This window comes from Microtus pennsylvanicus, chromosome X (assembly GCF_037038515.1).
Source record: "Microtus pennsylvanicus isolate mMicPen1 chromosome X, mMicPen1.hap1, whole genome shotgun sequence".
Classification (NCBI taxonomy): Eukaryota; Metazoa; Chordata; class Mammalia; order Rodentia; family Cricetidae; genus Microtus; species Microtus pennsylvanicus.
In genome coordinates, this window is record NC_134601.1 from 134302536 (window position 1) to 134329055 (window position 26520).

General features: G+C 39.2%; 1 protein-coding gene across 2 annotated transcripts in view; it reads left to right on the plus strand.

Moving 5' to 3' along the window:
- The first annotated feature begins 20232 nt into the window (after positions 1-20232).
- The window catches only part of Sytl5 (synaptotagmin like 5), a 382433-nt gene continuing 376145 nt past the window's right edge, over positions 20233-26520 (plus strand). The window contains exon 1 of one of the 2 annotated variants that reach the window (XM_075957599.1): positions 20233-20594. The gene's annotated coding sequence lies outside the window, so the exon portion shown is untranslated. The remainder of the gene's footprint in view (positions 20595-26520) is intronic. The other variant, XM_075957600.1, reaches the window with a different exon arrangement.

A 26520-nucleotide genomic window follows, 5' to 3' on the forward strand; every position in this document is an offset into this window, starting at 1 on the left:
ACATTCTCTCCAGCATAAGTTGTCATCAGTGTTTTTGATCTTGGCCATTCTTACAGGTGTAAGATGGAATCTCAGAGTTTTTTTGATTTACATTTCTCTGATGACTAAGGATGTTGAACATTTCCTTAGGTGTCTTTCAGCCATTTTAGATTCATCTGTTGAGAGTTGACTGTATAGGTCTGTACTCCATTTTTTATTGGATTATGTGTTCTTTTGATGACCATTTTCTTAAATTCTTTGTATATTTTGGAGATAAACCCTCTGTCTGATATGGGGTTGGTGAAGATCTTTTCCCATTCTGTAGGCTGCTATTTTGTCTTGTTGACTGTGTCCTTTGCTTTACAGAAGCTTTTCAGTTTCAGGAGGTCCCATTTATTAATTGTTTCTCTCAGTGTCTGTGTACCACAAGGACATGTGTTCAAGTATGTTCATATCAGTATTGTTTGTCATAGCCGGAACCTGGGAACAACCTAAATGCCCCTCGACCAAAGAATGGATAAGGAAAATGTGGTGAATTTATACAATGGAGAACTACACAGCAGAAAAAAATAATGACATATTGAAATTTTCAGCCAAATGGATGGAGCTAGAAAACATCATATTGAGTGAGGTAACCCAGACCCAGAAAAACAAATATCATATGTACTCACTCATAAGTGGATTTTAAATATAAAGCAAAGAAAACCAGCCTACAAATCACAATCCCAGAGAACCTAGACAGCAATGAGGACCCTAATAGAGACATACATGAATCCAATCTACATGGGAAGTAGAAAAAGACAAGATATCCTAAGTAAATTGGGAACATGGGGACCACGGGAGAGAGTTGAAGGGGATGGGAGAAAGGAGAGGAGCAGAGAAAATGTATAGCTCAATAAAATCAATAAAAAGACAACAAAGAATAAAGAAACAGAGCTAGGAAAAATAAAATAATGTTTTAGCCAGGGGGTGGTGGCACGTGCCTTTAATCTCAGCACTCGGAAGGCAGAAGCAGGCAGATCTCTGTGAGTTCAAGGCCAGCCTGGTCTACAAGAGCTAGTTCTGTGACAGGCACCAAAGCTATACAGAGAAACCCTGTCTTGAAAAACCAAAATAATAATAATAATAATGTCTTAAAATTTAGTTTTAATTGAATGTGTATGAGTGTTTCACCTGCATGTATATATTGTACTATATGCAATCAGTGTCCAGGGAGATCAGAAGAGGGCCCCAGATGATCCAACATTTCATATGATCTCTGTTGGAGTTTCCTCTGAATTCTAGTTTCAAGACTGCTGGCTAGATGATCAAGCCACACAGAATATTCCAGTCAGAACTTAACCATAATTCTAAATTTTATTTAGGTCCCTGTAAGATTATCAGTGTCCCCAATCAGCAGAAAGTATCCTTGAAAACTATGCCCACATTCCCCCAAAATGAATTATGGATATTTGTCTTTGTTTAGAGTGTTGGTTACAAGTTGTTATGGATAATGGGCAGAAAAAAAAGCTAAATAAAAGAGATTAGATTCAGAGTTCCTGTTTTTTTTTTTAAAGGGGGTAGTGCTGTGGCAAAATGGTCTTGTACCCTGTAAAGATTTGTCACTTGAATTATAATAAAACACTAGCCAGTAAGTATAGATGGGGCAACGAGAACAGAAGAATTCTGGGAAGAGGAAAGGCTCAGTCTACAGTCATCACCCAGACCAAGAGGAAGCAAAATAAGAATGCCTCACTGATAAAATGTACCAAGCCACATGGCTACACAGACAAGAATTATGGGCTAAGATGTGGAAAGTAGTTAATAAGAAACCTGAGCTATTAGACCAACCAGTTTATAACTAATGTAGACCTCTGTGTGTTTCTTTGGGACTGAACAGCTGCAGGACCAGGAGGGACAGAAACCTCTGCCAATAAGACCCCCTGGAACTGGAGTTAGAGTTTGTGATGAACTGTCATGTGGGGGCTGGGAATTGAAGCTGGGTCCTCTGCAAGAGTAGCCAGTGCTCTTAACCAGCGAGTCAGTTTGTCAACCCCTCACTGACCCTTTAAAATCTTAGTTTCCTCACAGGCAAAATGGAAGAGACTAGCTTGGCTATGTAATCTGGGTGTTGCTCCTAGGGCTTTGCATGAAGACTAACCTTCCAGTCCTCCCAAACAGTCAGTGGACTCAGCATGCCTTTACTTTTCATCTCTTGCCTGAAATGGAGTAGACCACAAAGTAGAAACAAAGATTTTCTCAGATAAACACTCCTAAGGCATCAATCTGAATGATTTCAGAAGCAGTTTTTTTTTTCCATAAATAAAAGTGCCATGGGAAGTAAACTTCTCCAATATGATAATTTATGGCAGGACTTGTGGGTGCAGTGAAAGGAGTAGAGTGAGGAAATTGGCCTCTGAAGATGTAGTTTAGTCGAGGAAAGCACGCAAAGTACCATAAGCAAATGTGTGGGTGGATGGACGGATGGAAGGATGGAGTTTTGTTGCTTCCTTTGTCGGTACTGTCTTGAGAGGAATTTGGGATGACCTGGATGTCAAAGGCAAGACCTAAGCTGCCAGAAGACACTAAATTAATCACAGCAAGAGAGCAGTAAGCTGATGCCTCATGGCTAGACTGTTTCTGTCTGCTTAATAATGGAAGCTGCAGGGAACCCAAAGAGCATTCATTGTGGAGTGCTGAGAACACTATCCAACTCCGTGTGACATCAGACTGTAGCATTTTTTCTTGTTGTATGGCCTTTGATGGATTTAAACTTCCATGTGGTTTTTGGAATTAAACTTCTCTGTGGACGTCTTGGTATAGCCAAGACACTTTCAGATTTGGAAATTTGTGACAGGCTACTGAGCAGCCCAGAACAGCCAACTTTAGGGTTCCATTCGGAGGCTCATATTAGTAGGGAAAAGAAAGAAAGATTGACTTTGCTGATACAGATACAAAACCTTGGAATGTTTTCATATGATTCTAACAATTTTTTCTGGTGGTGGTCTTTTTTTTTTTGAGACTGGGTCTCATTATGTGTTCTTGGCTGGCCCTAGAATTCACTATGTAAACCAGGCTGGCCTCCAACTCACAGAGCTCCACCTGCCTTTGGCTCCTGACAGAAGGAATTAAAGATATGCACCACCAGGCTTTTGTTTGGTATAAAGGCTTTAACGTTTCTGTAATGAGGTCATATGAAGTCACATAATTCTGCTATGTGGGATGAGTTTCTCTTTGGGGTTAATTATATAATCTTTATTTTAAATAAGGTTTGTTTATTTTTATGTATATAGGTGGTTTTCTTCTACATATGTATGTGCGCCATTTGCATGCCTGGTGCCATCAGAAGCCAGAAGAGAGTGGATCTAGGATCCCCTAAGTCTGGAGTTAAAGGTGGTTTTGAGCCACAGTGTGCACTCTGGAAATTGAACTTGGGTCCTCTGGAAGAGTAGGCAATGCTCTTAACCGCTGAACCATCTCTTCAAGTCCCCATATGATGAATTTTTTTAGTAGAAAAATTGAAAGGCAAAGTGCAGTTTGCCTTAGATTCCACTGGGAAAGAATTACTTTACTTTCTCTTGCCTCCTTTAATCTTAGTTCTGACAAAATGAAGGTCTCTTTGGTAATTTGACAGTACCTTAGATTTTAGCTGAAGGAAAATCAAGTAAATGGAGAACTGCTAATACTTAAGGAAACTGTGCAGTCTTGCTGGCCTGAAGCTAACTTGCTTTCCAAATAGATAATGCCATTGGGGTGGGGAGGAGATGGCTCAGCAGGCAAGAGCACTGTCTGCTCTTCCAGACGACCTGGGTCCAATTCCCAACACCCACGTGGAAGTTCACAACTTCTGAAACACCAGTTCCAGGGAATCCTAAGCCCTTTTCTGGCCTCCAGGACACCAGGCATAATAGTGGTGCACAAATATACATACCGGCAAAACACACATGCACACATTAAATAGATAAACAAACAACACATTAATACGTCACCGAGATTGCATTCTCTTATTTTTCTTCATGTTGTACTAACGCTTGACAACCCCAAGTTTACCTGATATTTGCTGTGACACTGAAAAAGTATTAAACGGCGCTTGTATGTTCTGTAACTTTTACATTTGTATTTTGCTTTCTGTAAGAATCATGTAAACACACTGCAACTAAAAATGAGCACGATACTCCCTGAAGCTTTACAGAGAGTTAACATTAGCTTGGGGGAGGGGCACTGTGGGCAGTTAATGGTTGCTGGGGGAGCAGGAGGCAGGATTTCCAGTGGCATAGCATTGTTTCAATAAAATCCTTTCACTACACTAAAATAAGCAATGCTTATTAAAGTGATTCGATCTCTCTCTCTCTCTCTCTCTCTCTCTCTCTCTCTCTCACACACACACACACACACACACACACTGCATGAAATTAGAAGGGGGAACTAGTTAGAAAAAAGGTATCAGCAAGAGTGCAATGGTAACAAGGGCAATGGGATGGATTATGATCAATGGGATGGATTGTTGATGCAAAAAATGCCATAATGAAAGCCATTATTATATATAATTAATATATGCCAATACAAAAGCATTATAGCTTACAACAGATGAGCATAGCTGGGCGGGTGACTCAGGCCTGTAATTCTAGTACTTCAGAGGAAGGAAAAAGGAGGGTCAGGAGTTCAAGGCCATCTTTGAATGCAGAGTAAATTCAAGGTTAACAAACAGAAACTCAAACACAAAACATTGTATCGAAGACAGTTTTATAGAGGAGCTGTATCAGTAGCCAATAAATACATGAAAACATAAAAGCTGCTCAACATCAAATGCAAATTAAAATTACAATGATAACTGAGCACAGAGTTCACAAGAGAGAGGCAGCAGATGTCTGTGAGTTCAAAGCCAACCTGATCTACTTTACAAGTTCCAGCCCAGCAAGGACTACTTAGTGAGACCTTATCTCAAAGAAATTTAAATAATATACAACTTCATGCCAATACATGGCCACAGTACTACTAATAACAAATTGAATCTAGTACCTGTTGGTGAATATTTGGGGAAACTAAAGTATTCATTTTCTAAGCACAGATTCGCATATAACTCTGAAATTCTACTCTTAGGAATATTCCTGAGAAAAATGAAAACACACGTTAACACAAAAACGAGAAACGTTATTTATAATAGTTAAAAAGTGAAAACAATCAAATTGCATATCAACTAATCAGAGAACAAATAAATGTGCTGTATCGACACAATGGAATGCTGTTTAGTAAAATAAATGTATAACATATATTAATCTTAATAATATGCTAAGTGAAAGAAACTAGTCCAAGGCCACACATTGTACTATTCCATTTACATGAAATGTCCAGGAAAAACAGATCTATAAAGGGCAGAAAATAGATTAGTCCTTGACTCAGCTGGGGACTTAGGAAATAATGAGAAGTGATTGCAGATGTTTTTCTGGTTTCTTTTGGGGGAAGAATGATGAAAATGTTTCTAAATCAATTGTAGTGATTTTATAACTCTATGAGCATTACTAAATATCATTTAATTGTGCAATTTAAATGGCCAAATTATATGAGTATGTCTTAGTGAAGCTGAAATGTATACAGAGACTCACATGAGTGAGTACGTATGTGTGTGTATTCTTTTTAAATTAAATGTATTTATTTTACATCCTGACCACAGTTTCCATTCCCTCATCTTCCCCCCAATCTTCTCCTCTGTTTCTGTTCAGAAAGGGCCAGGACTCCCATGTAAATCAACAAAACATGGTATATCAAGTTGCTGTGGGACTAACCCCCTTCCCTTGTATTAAGGCTGGGCAAGGCAACCCAGTATGAGGAATAGGTTCCTCAGGACATTCCAAGTGTTAGAGGCAGGCCCTGTTCCCCACTGTTAGGAGTACCACAAGTAGACTAAGTTACACAACTGTCACATAAATGCAGCGGACTCCCTGGTTGTTGGTTCAGTCTCTGTGAGCTCCTATGAACCAAGTTAGTTGATTCTGCGTATTTTCTTGTAATCTCCTTGATCCCTTTGGCTCATAGAATCCTTCCTTCCTCTCTTCAGCAGGATTCCTGGAACCTTTTCCATTAGTCACTGGATGAAGGCTCTCTGATGACAACTGGGGTAGTCATGTGCATATTCTGGAGGAAATTTTATGAGTGTATGTGGATAAATGTCTGAGATTTATTTGTAGAGAATAAGGGCATGATTCTCCGTCTCTTTTCAGGGACACTTGGCAATACTTGCCATTTGTCTTCTGGTGTCAGTTTCCACTTGCTGGTCATTGAGTAGATGTAAGTTAGGGAGCAGATAATGCTTAAGGAAAGAGACATAGATGCTAAATCTGTCCCAAACAGTTCATCTCTTTAAATAAATAATATGTATATGAAATGTATAAAGAAACTTATACTCTAATTTAACTCAATAATTATGTTTGAGGCAGGAGCTATGATTAAACAAAGCTGTGAAAGAGAGAAATTGCTATGGACCAGGCTAACCATGCATAAATGATGGAAGGTCAACTATTAATAGATCACAGATATGCCATGAATGAAACAGACATTTAATTGGAGCAGTAAAGACCCTCTGGCTAAGAACAACAATAAACAGGTATAATCTTATTTCATGAATGTAAAGCATAGGACAATGGATCCAGACACAAGAGAGTAATTTTCAGGCAGATTAATTTTAGGTATGTATTGAAGGTTTTATTTATTTAAACTGGTAGCAAGTAAAGGTAAATAATATTTTTCCAATAAAAACTTTAAAACTTGATGTAGTATAGCATACTTGTAATCAAATACATTAATCTTAACTGTATACTTTGATAGAATTCAAGTCCTTACTATTACAAGCCAGGTCATGGTACAAAGTATTCCTTCTGCTTCAGCTCCTTCTTGCTCCTCTCCTCAACAATATTACTTTGTCTCTCCCTGGTAACCATTGATAAATTTTACTTCTCCTTGAACTTCATATAAATGAAACCACATCATATGTCTTTTTTTATCCTACCCCTTTGATTGTCTTAGACTTGACAAAACAAGGATGTCATAAGGCATCATCCCTATTGTTTTATATAGCAATAGATCACTCTACTTTCTTGTTCTTCAGTATTCATCTGATTAAATATACTGGAATGTACACATCTAGTTTGTAGGCAATAGATCCAGAGACTTCTCAGCATATATAATTTTATAAGGCAATTCCTAATAAGTCAGTCTTTCTGGGTTTACATTTCTCTATGTTTCCTTGTGGATTTGTTTCTCTGGAAAAACCAAACATAGCCCTCTAAATATTGTCAATGTCACCAGAAATTTGTGGAACATGTTATTAGTAATGATAATTGAAGTTGCAAATAATATTCTCAAAAGTTTTTGCCCCAGTCCATATTTGTTAAAAGACTTGAGAAAATTCCATTTCCTCAGATCTGGAGTCAATATCAAATAACACCTAATAGACATTTGATCCTTGATAAAGTATTTCACCTCTTTTTTCTTTGCTGTTGATGAGGATAATAACAATGAGTCCATGGCTTTATCCTTTGCTATACACCAGCTAGTCAATCACTCCTACTTTACTTTCTCTCATTTCTCATTCCCTCTCTTTCTCTTCCTCCTGTTGTTCTTTTTCCTCCTTCCCCTCGTTCTTCCTCCTCCATCCTCCCATTTCTTTTTCCTCTCTTTCACTCTCTTTCTCAATGAGAGTTGACAAAAATAGTGAAAGTATTAAATTCTGATAATTATCTTAACAAAAATTCTGTAGTGACATAGAGCAAAGTAGGTGGGTGGAGGACAGTTGAAGAAGGAAAAGAATAAAAAGTGTGGGAGGACAAGACATCATGTCCTCATCCTTAAAAATCTCCATTGGGGGCGGAGAAATGACGTGTGGAAGAGAATACCTCACGTTGTGAAAATTAAGTCTTGTTGTCTATCAATGTTAAGCACATTGAAAAAATTAGACTGATTCACCTAATGTAATGATATACTGTAAGGAGAACTGCATTAAATTGAAGCTACGTCTGTGAGGCAATATATCAAAATTCAAGTCTTATTTGCATATATAATATCAGTTAGAGCAAATGATTACCACATGATAATGCTCCCTCTAGGAGAGGCCATTAGGTTGATTTGAACTCATTTCAATGTTCATGTGGGAAGTTGATTTTGTCTAATTGCTAGAGTAGTTAAGATACTGTACTAGTGAAATAGGTAGAAAACAAATGACTGCACAGAAGCCGTATCACACGAATGTAGCAGCTTATGTGCTGATTTAAGGAAAACTCCATGTGCTTAAACAACCCCAAACAACAAAAACCCATCATTCTACACATCTCCTTGCTCACTCAAGATTATTCTTATGGCTTGATTTTGGGAATGAATGGAGTTACTTTTATAATAAAAACTAAATTTTACAGTACATTAGCAGTGGTGGCAGATTGTGAAAATAGGCATAAATTCTTTCAATCTTCATATGCACAGTCCATCGTAACTTTGTTTTCTTAACACTAAAACTCTTAGTCAATTTAAGATTTGCCATGTGACTTAGTTTGACCAAACAGATATTAATAACTAAAGCACTACGACAACTAGACATTTTCAAAGTACTGGCTTACAAAGGCTTGCTGCTTACTGCTCTTGAAATCCATCATGTGCACAAATCCCAGGAAGCCTGCTGGAAAGATGAGGTAGCTATCAGAATAGACAGAGATACCCGGCTGAAAGGCTACCAAACACTAGAAAAATGAGTCTTGAAACTGTTTTACATCATCTGCCCAGTGGTTGTTCTGCCAGGGAGCTGGTCAACAAATACACGCAAACCCAGGAGAGATGAGCCCAGAAGATGTGGTACATTTATACAATGGAGTACTACGCAGCAAAAAAAAATTATGACATTGGGCAATTGAATGGATCTAGAAAACACCATATTGAGTGAGGTAACCTGGACCTAGAAAGACAAATATCATATGTACTCACTCATAAGTGGCTTTTAGACCTAAAGGAAAGAAAAACAGCTTACAAATCACAATCCCAAAGAACTTGGATACCAATGAGGACACTAAGAGAGACTTACATAGATCTAATCTACATGGGAAGTAGAAAAAGACAAGATCTCCTGAGTAAATTGGGAACATGGGGACCTTGGGAGGGGGTTGAAGAGGAGAGGAGAGGCAGGGAGGGGAGCAGAGAAAAATGTAGAGCTCAAAAAAAATCAATAAAAAAGAAGTAAACAAACAAACAAACAAATAAATAAAAGAAAACTGCTCTAACAATCTTCAAAAGCATGACTTAAGCTACATAGTTATCCTTTTGGCCAAGTTTAAATTTCTGGTATCTGTCATACTAACTGGTATATGTGAAACCTGATGTAGGTGGGTCTTCTATATATCTGTTGCTTTCATTGGTTAATTAATAAAGAAACTGCTTGGCCTGATAGGTCAGAACATAGGTGGGTGGAGGCAGAACAGGATGCTGGGTAGAAGACAATGAGGCAGTGGCCTCAGACAGACACTATAGCTCTCCTCTCCAAAATGGTCGCAGGTTAAGATCCTTCCCGGTAAGCCACCACCTCGTGGTGCTACATAGATTATTAGAAATGGGTTAATCAAGATGTGAGAATTAGCCAGTAAGAGGATAGAACTATTGGGCCAAGCAGTGTTTAAAAGAATACAATTTGTGTTTTATTATTCTGGGGCTGAGCTAGCTGTGTGGGAGCCAGGCAGGATGAAAAGCAGGCCCGCTCCCCTCACTACAGAAACCCAGTTTCCTCTGTCATCGGTCTCAGTTCTAGAAGAATTTAGATGGGACACAGTAGTAAAAGTAGCATTCAAGAGTTTTGTTAGAGCAAGCAAGCAAGGAAGAATACACTCTGAAGTTGGGAGCGTGGGAGTCCTGGGAGAGGGTAGAAGGGGAGAGGGGAGGAAGGGAGGAAAGTGGAGAAAATGTATAGCTCAATAAAAACAATAAAAAAGAGAATACACTCTGTAGACTACGATTGAGTTGGCGAGATAGCTCATCCAGGAAAAGCACTTGCTATTCCAGTCTGAGCAAAGACCTGGAACCCACAATGAAAGGAAAGAACTTGTTGATTTGACTTTGGCACAGTGATTGTGCCTTAACCTGCTGCTATCTCAGCCAGCGATTGCACCCTGGCAAGAATTTTGCTCCTTCAGGCACTAGCCCTGTTGCTGTTTTTAAAGATAGTTTTAACTCACGTTCTATTCTAATTATGAATAAGACTTGAGGTTCAAAGGCTGGGTGGAAACCTGCGAGCTCAGAGAGGCTGAGTAGCAAATAGCTAACCTTTTCTCCTTGCTGGCATCCACTGAAGACCCTGCTTCCACTTAGCTAAATCAGAAAAACCTGCCCCACTCCAAACCTCACCCTACGGCATCCTGTGTCTATCTCTCCCAAATGCCCTCTGAGGCTCTATGATTCATTTCTGTAAACAAGTAGCTAATGCAGCCTCCTGATCCAAGGTTAATTTTATTTAATTAATGTAAATATAAACCCGGGGTTCACAGTGTGATTTAACATCTCCTAACAAGAACTCCAAAATTGTTCTCTGACCTTTACACACATGCTGTGACATGTGTGACACACACACACACACACACACACGGAGGAGAGAGAGAGAGAGAGAGAGAGAGAGAGAGAGAGAGAGAGAGAGAGAGAGGGAGGGAGGGAGGGAGAGAGAGAGAGAGAGAGAGAGAGAGAGAGAGAGAGAGAGAGAGAGAGAGAGAGTTACTAGAAAGCAAGGTCCCACAAGAGAGCAAGATCCTACGATCTATAAAAAGTAAAAGTAAGAGGAAGGGCACAGGCAAGAAGCAATGCTTCTGTACTAGCAGTAATGGCTTTTCTCCCCACTATCTATGCCCCTGTGTCTCTCGCAGGGTCACTTTACCCAGAATTCAGTCTATGTATACGTGTGAGATACAAGAATATGTGGAAGGGCTTAAATATCCCCACAAACTTAAAAGTTTACCAGGAGAAAGTGTAACAGCTATCTGCACATACCTCTAGTTAGGAAGTCCCAAAGTTGCTTTTAACTGACCCAGCTAGAGACCACTACCACCTATTTCTTTTCTTTTCTTTTTTCTTTCCTTTCCTTTCCTTTTCTTTTCTATAAACTACTCTCACTATATAGGTCTGGATAAACAAGAACTCACTATATAAACCAAGCAGACCTTAAACTCATTGAGATGCATCTGCCTGTGGTTCTAAGTACTGGAATCAAAAGCACGTGCCACCGCATATTGTCCTTTATATCCTGTTTGGGGCTCCTGAGCTGGTTCAGCTGGAAAACCCATCACAAATACTTTTTATGTGCAATTTCATTGACTCACACCATCAACTATGTTTATGGCCCAGCTGGGTTGACCACCACTCCCTATCTTTCATTATATACTCTTGTGGGGGTTATTGATGGTCAGTCCCTATAAAAGTTAATCTCCTGCCTAACACTAGTACTGAAAGTTATAATTGTTAAATGAGAGGAGAAGAGAGAAACATGTATATATGTTTATAGTGGGCATTGAAATTTTAGATAACTTTATCAGTAAAGGCCTCTTGAAAAGATGGCATCTGAATATATTTTGAAAGAAACAAAGGAGTGATTCATGTGGTTATTTAAGAAACTAAATATGAAAGCTGGAGAGATGACTTAGAGGTTGAGAATACTTAGAACTCTTCCAAAGGATCCGGGTTTGATTCCATTTATATGGTGGTTCATAACCATCTGCAACTCCAGTTTCAAGGGATATAACACCCTCTCCTGGCTACTGTAGGCACCGTACATGCAAGTGATACCCAGACACACATAGAGAAAAAGACTTCATACATATAATCACATCAAAAAGAAACTGAATATACCAAGTAAAGAAAATGTTGAGAGGGAAGTTCCTGAAGCATATCATATTCATCCTTTTTGGAAGAAAAGCAAGGATGTCAGAACACTGGCTCGTACAGAAGATGAAGACAGAGAGGTGAAATATATTCTAGGAGGCAGCAATGTGGGAAGCCTTCTTTGGGACATGTGGTATTCCCACAGATTGCCACGCCTCATATGAGGCAAGGCTACTTAATTAATCCAAAGGTATAAGACAGATAAAAACTGGGCCAATCAAGGTATCACTAATAGCAATGTGAAACCTGAGCCGTAGAAACCCAGAGACAGAGAGACATTGAAACTGATGGCTAATTTTCATTGTCAACTTGCTTGGATTTGGGATCACCCAGAATATTTGAGGCATATCTTTGATTATGCCTATCAGGATATTTCAGAAAGAATTAACTTTGGAGAAAAGACCTAACTTCAATGTGGGTGGCACCATCCTATGGACCAAATGTTTGGGTGGAGCAAAAGTGGGAAAAGGAGAAACACCCCTTTCTGTTTTCTGACCCGCCGAGGTGTAAAAAAGCAATTGCCATGTAACTGCCTGATGCTATGGTTTCCTAGCAATGATGGAAGCCATGATGGATTGTATTCCCTTAGACCATGAGATAACATCAATCATTCCCCTCTTCAGTTTGCTCTTGTTAGATATTTGGTCACAGCCGTGAGAAATGTGACTAACACAGAGCTGAAGTTGGATCAATCACTAGGTGAGTAGCTGTCTTGGACTGTTTGGGATGCTGGGACAAAAATACAAAAAACAAAGTAGCAGTGGAAGTTTATTGGTAACTACTCTACAGACTGGGAAGTCAAGATCAAAGCATAGACCCAAATCATGCAGATTTGGGGTCTGGTAAGGCTCACCTAGTTCACTGACATCTGTGGGGTTTTTTTATTGTTGTTTATTTGCTTTTTTTCTTGCTATATGTTCTCATGGAGAGAGAGGAAAAAGAGCTCTCTGTAGTTTCTTTTATGAAAGGCACCAATCCCACCCATAAACTATCCATTGCCTAATATAACACTGCCACATTTCGGGTGAGGATTCAATATACTTAATTTTGGGGAAACACAAACATTCAGACTACAATATTGGCTGAACTTAAAGGATCCAGTATACAAACCAGCATCTAGTTACTGAATTTCAGGAGCTTATTTGGTTCTTGTCCTTGTCAAGGCTTGAGGCTTTAATTTGTTTTAGAGTCTGGGGAGTGTTCCTGATTTATTATGATGAATTTGCTCTAGTATTCATTTTTCTTAAATAAGGCAAAGTTAATTTTTGTTGCTTGCAAATAAAAGAGTCTTTACTAATATAATTATTTTATGATTTCTCTCTAGTTCTTTAATATATTCCTTTTCATCTGAAGTAGATTATTAGTTTCTTCAAAACAGAAACAATTCCCTCAATTTATTTTGTATCCTTCCTCTACCCAGCGGTGCTTATAGAACAAGATAATAAGAGAGTTAAGCATTCATCCAATTACTATTATGTGTCAAGCACTGAGCTAAGTGCGAAAGTAGATCATCTTATTTAAGCTTTACAATAAGTCTGTGAATAACCACTCTGATTTTCTCTAATCTTTATAGATGAGGTCACAGAGGTCAATGGAGTGCAGATTCAAACCCTGGTAATCTTATCTAATACCCCATGTTTTAAGCCAATATTTACTTTTAAAAGTAAGTATTTACCTTAATTATGTGCATGTATATGCCCCCCCCCGTGTGTGTATGTGTGTTTATGCTACTTGTGTGGGATTGCCTGTGGAATCCAGAAGAGGGTGTCAGATTCCTTGAAGCTAGAATTACAGGCAGTTGTAAATCATCCCATGTGGGTGTTGGGATTTGAACTTGGATCCTCTGGATGAACAGCAGCTTTTTGTACACATTGAGTCATCTCTCCAGTGACTTTAGCAAATGTTTAAAATAGTCATGCATCGCATCAGGAAAAAGTACTAAGTATTTTCATGAAGTCATTTCCTGGGACAGTTACCCTTCACCATCCATTCAATCAGGGTTGTTCGAACAATCCTCCACTGTAGTAGGACCGTTTTATTCTAGGAACACACTGCCAGTGATAAGTTAGGTGGTGTGATAGTCAGATTCTACAAAGCCAGTCTTGCTCAGAAAATGTTCTTTCCTGCTGGCCATTCCCATCACAATTGCAGCCCCCAGAGGCCCACTGTTCTTGCAACAAAATTTTGGCTTTGAGAGATCACTTGAGACAACTGGTAATTTTAAATAAGAAACCAATAACATACCAAGAGAGAAAATAGAAGTATTACACAAAGAGCTGGTTATTCCTGGTAATAAAGACGACAAAACTATCACTCATTTGGAAAGAATTTTAGTTATATCTTTGTTATTCCTTCTAGCAACCCTTACCAAGTCAAGTTACTTATAAAGATGTCGAGGCTATATTTTATTGTTTTTCCATTCTATAACTCCTAACCTTAAGGGCACTACATTCAGTGAACAGAAATGCATAATACCTCACCCTAGACCTAGATACCCCAACTACCAGGTATCGTTCTTCCTCTAAGCTCGCAACACATTTTTGTTCAGGTTCACTTGCTGTTTAATTATGTGCTGCCCCATGACATTAGTGTGCTACTCCATGATTACTGTTATGTTATTTCAGTGCCATGTAGTTGCTTTATAATTTTACTTCTCAGACCTTGCCTTTTATGCAAGACCTGATAAAAATGGACTATTTCCATGACAAAAACATATTTATAGTTCGCTTAGTATAGTTTAATGCCATAATGTTATAAAATTATCTTCCAACACAAAGAGACGGTTGACTTGAACGAGAAGTAATGACAAATAGACATTTTAGATATTTAAAAAGTCGAGGCCTAGACAGATGACTCAGTGTTTGATTCTCAGCATGCACAGCAACTTACAGCAGTGTGTAACTACAGCTCCAGAGGCCCCCTCAGTCACCAGGAACTCATGTGGTGTGCAAATATGCATGTAGGCAAAACACCCATATACATAAAATAAAAAGAAAAAATCAAACAACACAATCGGTAGACTTTATATAGTTATATAATTTTCAAACATTGGTTGTATGCAGAGCAATGTTAAATATACCATATTCATTATATGGTCTCTTAAGCATACCCACTTTGTTTATTCATATGGAATAAACTAAATAAAGATAAAGCAGGCATTTTTTAAAACTAGTATTTAGTGAGTAGGATATACACACAGAGGGGGGAACCTTGTCTCTTTTATTTATTTCCATGTTCCTAATGCTTAGAACAGTATCTGGTACATAATAGGAATATAGCGCTGAAAAATGCAGGAATACGTGCTTCCTTTTAGTTTATATTTTAAAATTAGATGGCATAAAATGAAGAAATTAATATGATATATAGTATGTCAGACAATGCTATAAGTTATAGGGGAGAAATAAAGCAGAGTAGAGGGATAGAACAGGGATTGCTTCTGGTGAGGTGGGAGAGTCATTATTTCAAATAGGATGTGAAGGAACATCTCAGTGATCAATGAAAAATAGAAAAAAGAAGGTGAGAGAGTGAGCCTTGGTGATATAGCAGGGCATAGTGCTCTCGTAATGTACTGGCGAGCAATGAGTTGAATACCGGCAAACAAGGGAGACAGTCGACGTGAGCAGATTTATAAAGATGACAGGGACTATGTAACGCAGAGCCCCCTGAGCATCATAAAAATGAAGATTTTACTCGAATGAATTAGAAACAATGGAGGATCCCCCCACATAATAGCACAAATACTATTTTTAAAATTAGTATACAAGTAATTTACATCTCTATTGACTTTTCATAAATATTTCATAGATAAATGAATTTGTGAATATAGTTTCTATTACACTATATATAAATATATCATGTATAATATACATATTACGTATGTATATATGATGTACACATGAGATTATATGTTAAAAGCTTTTCCTAGATGTCTTAGGAAAATAAATGATGTGGGACAAAGGGCAGAAGCAAGGAGACCACTTAGCCTACTTGCACCACTGAGATGATGATGGCTGGATAAGCATGATTGCAATGGTGATTGTGAGAAATTATCAGGCTCCTTATGTGATTGGAAAGGCAGAATGGTCTGGCTGTACTAGCTGGTTCATTATGGGATTGATTTCAAGAGAAAATTAAAACACGACTTAAGGTTGCTAGAACTTGAACTTCAAAATGTTGGAGCTGTCACTAAAAATGAAAGACTTGGGATGGAGAGGTGGCTCAGTGGTTAAGAGAGCTTCAGCTCTTGCAGAGGGCCTTGGTTTCCTTCCTAATATCCATGTGGGAAGGTTCATAACTGCCCCAAACTCCAGTTATGTGGAATCCAATGCTTCTTCTGGTCTCTGAGAGTGTATTTGAATGTGGTGCATATGAACTCACACAGGCCCATAAATATACATATAAATAAATAAATTTTTAAAATTTAGTTATACTTTTATTGTATGTGAATGAGTTTTTTTTTTACCTCGATGTATACCACATCTGTGTCAGATGAGAAGAGGGTGTTGGATTCCTGGAACTTGAGTTACAGACAGTTGTGAGCCACAAGATGGGTGCTGGGAATTTGAACCTGAGAGCTCTAGAAAAGCAACTATAAATGAATATTTTTATATAGAAGTTTAAATGAAGAGTGAAATATCAGAAGGCATAGATCAGAAGGAAATATAGAGAAGTGGGTTTTCTGTAAGACAGGTTTGAGAATTCTAGTCATGAAGATGAAGACCTTGACTAGATTGCTGTCCGCAATCCATGAAAAATATTTAGAAAAATATGTAAATTTTGGAGTCATCATCAAATAATTGGAAATTTAAAGCATGAACCACAATTAGATCATAAAAGCATTATAAGTATTTAAACAGTAATAAGTAAATGCACACTATTTTTCTTCAATAACAAATTATTTACACATAATAGAAAAAAGAAAACCTTCAACTTTGCTGAAGTACTTTCAAGAACCCCTTTTCAAAAGGTAGGCTCTGAACTCAGGGCTTCTCCAAGGAGATCACCCTTAGCCTTGCATGGTTCTTGCCTCAGGCAGATTGCTCTTTTACCTGGGCTCGCTCTATGGGCAACTTCACTTAGTGATCCACTTCTAGCTGCATGGCCTTTGCTCCTTCAAGACATAATTTCCACTTTGGTAGTTTCTTGCATTTTAATGTTCCCTTGAGTTATTATCTAGAAACATCAGGCTGTGTGTCTGAGCTGCTCCAGTCATGCCCAGCTATACTAATTTTTAAATTTTGTTACTGCTTGGTTTATAAAGTCATATGAATTTTGAGTGTTCTGCAGTAGCTCTATTTTTTTTTTGTTTAAGTCGGCTTACCTTTAACATGTGCTTCTTGTGATTTTACTGTGTAATAATAGAATTTTGAGGGTAGGGTATATCATTTTATATCAAAAATATTTGCACACATGTAGTAGACATGTTACATTTGTCCATATCATTTTGGACATCTTATTTTTTAAGAATTGTGCCTGTCTTATAGGGTGTCAGGTACTTCTCTACCTCTAGAAACACTGACAAACTAACTAATAGAGATGAGTACATGCCCAAAACTCACCTCTTAGAACAAACTACTTGTCCATTATCCAAGCTAGCCAATCAGAACACACTACCTGACTGTCAAACAGAGCCTGAGTCAACCGAACTAACACCTGTCTGTCCCTAATTAGAACCATAACCAAACTATAGTGCATGGCTGTCTACCATGACCCAAGTTCCAGTACCTGCCTATTTAGTGTGACTTAAACTAGCAACCATAATATATGTGCCACTTCATCATGACCCAAGCTAGTTAGTCAGAGTACATTACTTGCTTGTCCGGCATGTCTCTAACCAATGGAAACATACAACCCGACTGACCAACCTAACCCTGGCTAGTAAATCAGGGTTTACAATTTGCCTGTCAGTTGATTGAAGCTAGCCGATCAGAATTACTTTTAAGTTTTATTTTCTGCATGCAAATTTGTATTCATGTATGTCTGTGTACCACATGAGTGCCTGGTGCCCATGGAAGTCAGAAGAGGGCACCCTGTCTCCTGGAACTGGAGTTATGGATGATTGTGAACCACTACTATGGTTCAGTTCTGGGAACTGAACCTGGGTCCTCTCCAAGAGTGAGAAGTGCCCTATCCATTGAGCCATCTCTCTAGCCCCCATAGTGCTATTCTTAATGGCTGTGACCTTGCCTTATTCGTGTTGATATTCCTGGGACTAATCACAATGACTATCTCACAGAAGGTCATAGAAAATATTTCTATTTCTCATAGAAAATATGGATTAATGAATATATGATTCTGGTAATATTAATACATTTACCTGATGACCTTGGATAAGAGAATATATTATCTTGTAGACATATATACAAGTTGTTGAAGAATGTAGTATTTTTGACAGGTATGGGTTTTTTACTGAAGCTAAAACAAAAAATAACAAAATGTTTCATGCTAGTCAATTTTCCATTATTGCAATAAATACCTGTAGTAATCAACTTATAAAGTGAAAAAGTTTATTTTGGCTTAGAGTTTTAGAGGCGCTGGTCTGTGATTGATTGGCCCCATTGCTTTGTACCCATGGTAAGATAGAAGTGAACTGCAAAACAAAATTGTTCAGCTCATGGATAATAAATAATAAAAAAAAGAAGAAGGAAGGTACCAGGGTCCCAGTACTCTAATCTGATTACACATTCCTAGTGACTTTAAATCCTCTTACTAGGCCAAACTTTCTAGTAGCACCAGAGGTTAGGGACCAAGTCTTCAACATATGAGGCTTTGGAGGACAACCAAGATCCAAACTACAGCAAATTTATTGAGATTAAAAAATGGAAAACAAGGCAAGAAAAGAACATGTGCAGTAGGAAGCATTAGAAAGAAAAGCAAAGTGAGGAAACCCCCACTACTTATGGAATCATGGAGAAGAGCTAGAGAAATTGAGGGATGCCATTATTCAGTAAAGTAGATGTGGAAGAAAAGTCAAAGAAAAGACTTTAAAGATGAAAAATAGGTAGAAGTAGGTGGCAGGTATAAGAAGGACCTGAATGGTAGCTTTCCTCTCTGACTAAAGCTTTGGTTTTTAACCGTATGTCAGGACATTTACAGGGTTATTGGGAAGTTGAAATAATAAAAAAAATCTCCTCCTAGCTTCCATGCATTCGGTTATGGGAGAAGTCTACGTTTGTAACGATGATGAGAAAGCAGTGGGATGGTGGAAGGGGTGTAGAGCGGGGAAGACAGCTTCCTGTTCCGAGGAGGCAAACTCTTCCTTCCTTTACCAGAGCTGAAGAAAATGTGGCAGCCTTGTGGAGAAAATGCTTTCCCTTCTTCCCATTCTTGTTTCATTTTTTTTTTATGAACTCTGACCTCTCCCCCTTTCCCCTCTTTCAAAGCTGAGGTAACTAGTTTCTATATGCTCTTTGTCTGTATATATGATAGGTCACATGTTAGTGGTACACACATTTAATCCCAGCACTTGGGAGGTAGGGACAGAGACAGATAAAGGAATATCTGTGAGTTCTAGGCAAATATAATCTATTTAGGCAGTTTCAGGCCAGCCAAGGCTACCAAAGAAAGTTAAGGTGGTGGTACTAATCCCCCTCCTCCTGGAATTAACATTTGCCCCTCCCTCGTCTCCTGAGTGCTTGGATTGCAGACTTGTGTTAACTCCTCCAATTTGGTCTCAGTTTTGGTATAATACCGGCAGGACTGTCATTTTATCACCCCTCCCAACACACACACACACACACACACACACACACACACACACACACACACACACACACCAGGATACGCCACGTCCCAGGGTGGAATCTAGAGCTTTGTTTGATGGAGGTAATACCGATTGAGCTCATTTCACACTAGGGCTCCCTAACTGTTCCAAGGAAGCACCAGCCCCAAACTCACTGCGGGTCTAATGAAGAGGGTGTCCCTTGCTACATCGAGAGTCCATCATTCCTCCAGACTAGGTTTCCAGGATCCTGGGGCACCTGCAAGAGGAGGATATCAGAAGGGGGTCTTAGGAGAGAGAAGTAACTAGTGTGTGGCAAATGGTGGGCAGCAGGGCACCTCAGAAAAAGCTACTAAGTGTAGAACAGGTGGGATCTTGGCCATATCCAGCTGGGAGGCAGGATGAGGCTTGAATCCCTGGCACACCTTGCCTAGGCTGGGTGGGTTCTGGTGCTACCACAAGGGGTTGAATGAAAATGGGATGGGGGACCTCTGTGAGGGTTTGGTTGGTCCTGAAGTCCTTGGCAATACTGAGCCCATGTGGCTTGTGGGGCTTGCATAGACAGCGGGAGGACAGCAGGGACCTCGAGAAAGAGAGAGAGAGAGAGAGAGAGAGAGAGAGAGAGAGAGAGAGAGAGAGAGAGAGAGAGAGAGAGAGGTTGCAGCCAAGGAGCTCCACGACAGAAGCATGGTTGTGTGCTGGGGTCGGCTATGCCTGACTGGATTGTGGCGCCGCCGCCTGGTGGAGCCTGGCACTGAGCTTGTGGGTAGGGGGGGCTAAAGACCGCCTCCCTGCTCGGTCCCTCTACCTGCTGTGGGCGGGGAGGAAGAAAGGCGGGCACCAAGCGATTGGGTGAGTCACTCCTTTCCCTAGGGTTAGAAGAGGGACTTCTCTCCCTTCCCGGGGTCTGCGCATCAGCTCCAGACTCCGGGCTCTAGTTCCGCGACTCCGTCGGCTACTCTCCCAGCGGCGCGACTCCTATCTCCCTTCTGAGGCTTCGCCTTTCCCTATAGGTGAGGACTAGGTAAGTTCTCGCCATTTGATACCCTATGTTAGGGTGCTGGCTGCGGGGTGTGTGTGTGTGTCTGGGGGGTGGGGTGGTCTTCCAGTCTATGTCTCTCTCTGCCTTTGCTTCCTTCCTCTGGATCTTTCCATTGTAGACAGAAAGTTAGATTTTTAAAAAACGCGTCAGAGAATATCAAATCCGTTCTTAGACTCCCTGCCAAACCAAACTCTGAAGCCATATTCTTAATTTCCCGGGTACCTTCAAATGTCCTGATGGCCGTATTTATGGGACAAGGTATGTTTGATTTGTTTCGGCTTTGCTTTAATTAACCCCCCCCCTTTTTGTTCCTGGATAATTTTTAGAGGTGGGGACAGGAGAACTGGAGAGATGAGCTGGGATCATTTGCCGGGCGCTTTCTTCATTCACCAAGGTGGCTGGGTGTTTCGTGTAGCCTGAGTTGGGATCTTGGAAGAAGCATTCTAGCCCAGGACACATGAGAGCTGGCAAAGAACTGCAGTTAGTGCATACCTATAAAGTGGCCACTGACAGAATCAAAATATTTTGGAGGTGCAGTCTGTGCCAGTGCAACACCAGTGTTGAGAGAATTCATTGAAAGACTCCGAGGAATATTCTAGGGAAAAAATGTGGGTTATTGCTGCTTTTGTATTTTCTGTTTTCAGGGATGCTTCAAAGCCTATTATTTCCCTTGCAGGAAAATCAATGAGAGCCTATTCTGTTTCTTAGAAGGATTTACCTGTGCAAAGCTACATGTTAGCTTGTCCTCTATCAGTATATCGGGGGAGGGAATGTCAAAACTCACTGCTTTAGAAAGATCGATTTGGGGAGGGGATGTTTCTGCTTTCACTGCCATTAAGCAACAAAGTGTTTCTGTGACTGTTAAATAGACACTAATTATTGCTGTCATTTTTGCATAGAAGTAACAGAGAGTATGCTGAAATACGTGGATCTGTGGCTCATGCTGACAACTGCTTGTCAGTATTATTCAGTTTGATGCGATGTTAACAGGTGGTCTTAATTCACATCACAAAATGATTCTTTTCTAGAAAACTTACTTGACGGTATAGTGCCAAAGTGCTTCTAAAATCCAGTATATTAGCTTTGGGAGAGAAATATGTGTGAGGGAATATTTTTTGGCAATTAGCCCCTGATCATTGCTTGCTGCTTTCTGAATCATCCTGTGGATTACAATCTGTGGCCATATAGACAAGCCCCTCTTGCTCCTCTTGGAAGAAAATGATCGAAACTTTAGGTTAGTCAGGTGACAGGGAGTCCTTGATAATCTTCTTTCAATGACCTCCAGGAAAACCCTTCAAAATAAGTTATATTTTCCGCTTCCCTGGTAACCTAGCTCTTAGTCACATTTTTATCACTGGAATTTAGTAAAGTGGAGGTGTGTTGGAAATATGAGTGAATAATTAAATCATTTTGCAGGTAAGATTTCTCAAATTCTATATGGGCAAGCTTCCTCTTCATCCCTAGAATATAGTAGTAGGATCCATGTAATTCAATGGTATTCATAAAGTGTAGATCATTAAAGAATACTATTTTATAAATAAGTAGGAATATGAATATAGACAAGCGTGTATATTTCATGTGCATACACATATCTATTTAAAAAGTGGCTTTAGCAAGAGAGAAGTCTGATAGCAGGCAAACACGAGGGGGGACACCGTCAGGGTTCTGGGTCAATACCTTACCTTTATGATTTCAAAATGGCTTCAACAGCTCCAGATATGATGTCCTTATACCATATGCAAGGACAAGAAACAAAGGGTAGAAAGGGGAGAGGGTTTTCCTTTGTGTAACTACCTCTTTTCAGAGAAATAAAAAAATGCTTTCCCTCAAAGTTTCCTAACAAATGCCCCTTTTGTCTCGTTGGCAGGAGCTGGGGTATATAAACTGCTCTTAGTAGCAAGAATAGTTGGGGAAATAGCAAGACTATTAGCTTCTATAATGGAAAGCTTATTGGGAGGGGTGGTGTTGATGGTTTTGGAGAGCTAACCAGAAGCGCTGATAGAATGTTATGAAAAAACATTCAAGTTGTGATTGTGTCGTTGGTTGTGCCAAGTAAAATAAAATACTACTCTAGGTAGCACAATCACATTTAAAAAGGATAACCCCTACCCCAAATTGTATCCTATTTTAGTTATGTCTGTGAAACCTTCATTGTTGAACATTAATCCACATCATAAGATTTTAAGAAGGTGGAAACTTAAACTGACCGTGCTGTTTATAAGGAAGGCCTTTGAGAAGAAATTAGGATTGGATATGGCCGTCAGGGTAGAGCTTTCATCACTGAATACAGCGGCTTACTAAGAAAAGGGAGGAGGGGGCCATACAACACTTAAGTGCATGCACTTTCTGTCAATTACTCTGTGAAGTCTTGCACTATCTCAGGACTCTGCCAACAAGATCACCATCAGAGTTGGGTTTATAAACACCAAGGACCTTGAAGCAAATGAAACACACACACACACAGCCAAAAACTGCATCCTATATTCACATATAAATCTTACATGGCTTCCATTAATATTAAATATAAATCAGACCCTCCAGTTGCTGGAACACATCAAACTTTTAGTAAGTAGTTCTATGGATTATTATGTTTGAGAGCTACAGGGATATGGAAAAAGTGGAAAAGATTTAGCACCTAAATGCTGTTTAGTTAGTACCGTGGCAGAGCCCTGGCGTGAGGATTTATAGAATCTAAGTCTTTCATTTTGATCCTAGGAATCTTTAAGGCATCTTAATGGGAGGAGCAATGAAAACGCAGCAAAACTAGGCACTGACAACTTAGGTCAGCAGATTTTCTTGAGGGAGGACCGGTCTTCTTTATACCTGTACTACAGAAGGTTGGTGGGGGAATAACACAATAAAAGGCCAAATAACTTAAAACATTGATATGTGAAAAGATCAATATCTTCATAAAATTGTCAGTTGTTATTTTGGCTTCCTCCTAGTAGGAGTCTTCAATGTATAAGGAGGTTCAACTTTGGGAACAGAACAGCGGGATATTGGATAAGCAAGGATCAGAGACGGGAATTTTCGATTTTAGAGGGTTGCCTGTTAAGCCTGGGGTAGATATCAACAGCTTTCAAACATTGCTGCACAGTAACAATCTCCGGGAGGTTTTTAAAACACAGACTTGTGGGTTAATCCTTAGATCACTTATGTTGGAAACCTTGGGAATGGAATCAAGCATTAGTAGTGTTTTTAAAAACACTTTCTAAAATTGCCAGTACCTACTTGAATGTGAAGACTCTTTAATTTTCTGGAATTGCTACACTACATACTATAAAGGAAATGTGATAAGGAAAATAAATTTATTTTCCCTGAGTCCTGGAGATTAAAAGGCTAAGATCAAAACGCCAGCAGGGTTTCCTACTTGTGAGGCTGACTGCTTTGATTTGGATGCAGCCGCCCTCCTGCTGCGTGAGTCCACAGCCTTTCCGCTGTGCAAATCTGTGGTGCGGACACCCACTTTCTAAATCTCAGTAGAAGGTTTACTCTAATCACCCCATTTTCCTGTGAGCACGTCTTTAAAGGACCTGCTTCTAAATATCAGCATTTTCTCACATCCTGCCTGTTAGAACTTGAACATAATACGAGGAGGGGCACAATCACCGTGATACAAAGTAGGGTTCACACATGGCAGTTCTTACATTTGAATGTACACATATGTCACCTAAAAGGTTTATTAAAATGCAGAGGCCACTTCTTAAGGTGAGGCACGAGAGTACACAGTTCCTACATGTTCCTGGTGACATAATGTTGCTACCTCATGGATTGTCTTTTTAAGTAGTGTGGTCTGTGTAGATCAGTGGCAATCAAACTTTTAGCAGTCACCAAACTCGCTATGAAAAAATAGAAATAGATTTCTGGTGTCTGATCTCAGAATTTGTGACATCATGCCACTTGTCTAGGGATGATGGACAGTTTGCAAGCCACAGATCATTGACATTTGGACAGTTTATGGTATTGGTGAAATCAAGGTCATTACATAGATCATGGTATGTGAAGTTTATCTATGATATTCACTATGTAATACTAACAGTATTACACCTTATTTTGTGAAGATTAAGACCCCCGCCCCAGAACAGAGGATGAGAAAAACGTGAGAAAATGCTTCATCGGGATTTTTTATATGTCTTGTAGAAATAGAGTTCGGTGACTGCGTAGACTCATTTGTCTCTAGTCAAGTTCTCCAACAAGAGAGCTAACTTGCAGCTTGCTATTTTTACCAGCTCAAAGATGATTGTGTAAGACTTCTCCTATGCAGTTTAAAAATGATGAGCCACTCTCGAGAATGTATGTCTCTCAAAGGAGCATTGAGAATTTCTCAAAACACATTAATTTTAAATAATTTCTTATTTAAGTCCCATTTTTACTTCTACATGAGACTCATAGTGTACTATATCAAACAGTATCGCTTCTCCAAAATAACTGGAGATGAGAAAAACATGTTGCTAGTTCACTGAGAGCTAAATGAGTAAAATTTATTTCTGTGGATCTTTTAATCACGTATAAAAACATGTATTTAGCACTTTTATATTATCTTTACATTAATATAAATATATTTTCTACATATTTTCATTATTGTTAACGTTATGCATTCATTTGTAATTCAATAAAACAAGATTATATTTTTAAATGATTTATTTTATAATTTTTAATTATTTGTGGGAGAGTGGATAAGGTTGTGTATGTGGGCATATGCATCAGGTCCCTTGGAGTTGGAGTTACAGATAGCCTGGAGCTGGCTATTTGTGAGCCACCAGATGTGGGTGCTGGGAGCCAAACTCTGGTCATCTGCAGGAACAGTATGCATTCTTAAATGTTGGCTCTCTGCCCAACCCATTTACTCTGGAGCTAGATATAAAGAATTTTTTTTTGCTAAAATTTTCCCTTGTACATTTTCCAAAGTTATGCCAGATATATAGAGCCTCTAGTCAGAATAAAGCTATTTATTTAACTCTGAAAGAGCAAGTATTTCCTGGGTTTGTAAGTGTTTTGAGTTTACTTTTTCAGCTTTTCTACATTTTGCACCTTTGGTTTGTGCCATCAGTTGGCTGTATGCCCCCTGCACTGTCTAGAGGAAGAGGTTTTAGGTAGTGTTTCTCGTCTAAGCATCTGACTCACTGGATAAGACAAGCACAGTCAGTAAAATAGATGCAATAGGCTGTCAGAGCCCACTGGCATTAAACATTTGAACTGTACAGTGTATTCTGTTTCTCCTGATTTCATGCTCAGCAATCAACCTTATGATGCCACATGTTCACTGCCTACAGGGAGAGGATAAGCTGGTCAGGATGTCTGTTCTCCCTGACACTTAGATTTTTCATTGTAAATTACTAAGCCAACACTCTGGCTTTAAACAGTTATGAGTGTTGTGGGTATGAGTCAGCGCCCAGCACCCTTAAGCCTGATAAATTCAGGGACACTGATAAGATCTGTTATCTGACAGATGGCTCCACAACAGGTCCTGATGCTGCTGACTCACTAAAGTGAATTAAAACCAGCCAACATTTATTACTATTAAGCATTTTCTGCATACCAAGCACCATGCAATTTCATTTACCTTATCTCATTTAGTCCACATATTAACTCTGTGAGTTATTTGCTGTTTTCATTTTATAATTTTAAGACAGACATGTAGATTTAAAATATGCCCCCAGTCAAATAGCTACTGTAATATAATTTTTAATTAAATTTAATTTTTAAAATTGTCATGAAAAATAACAATTCCCTTATGACATTTTTATATATACTTTGTCTGGGTTGATCCTCTCACCTCCACATAACTCCTACCCTATCCCATCCATAGTCCTCTCCCTGTCCATCCTTGTACATTTCTTCTCCCAGGGTTTTCCTTTCCACTCCTAGTCATAGAAACTTTTAATTGCCCTCCAATATTAATCCTCAC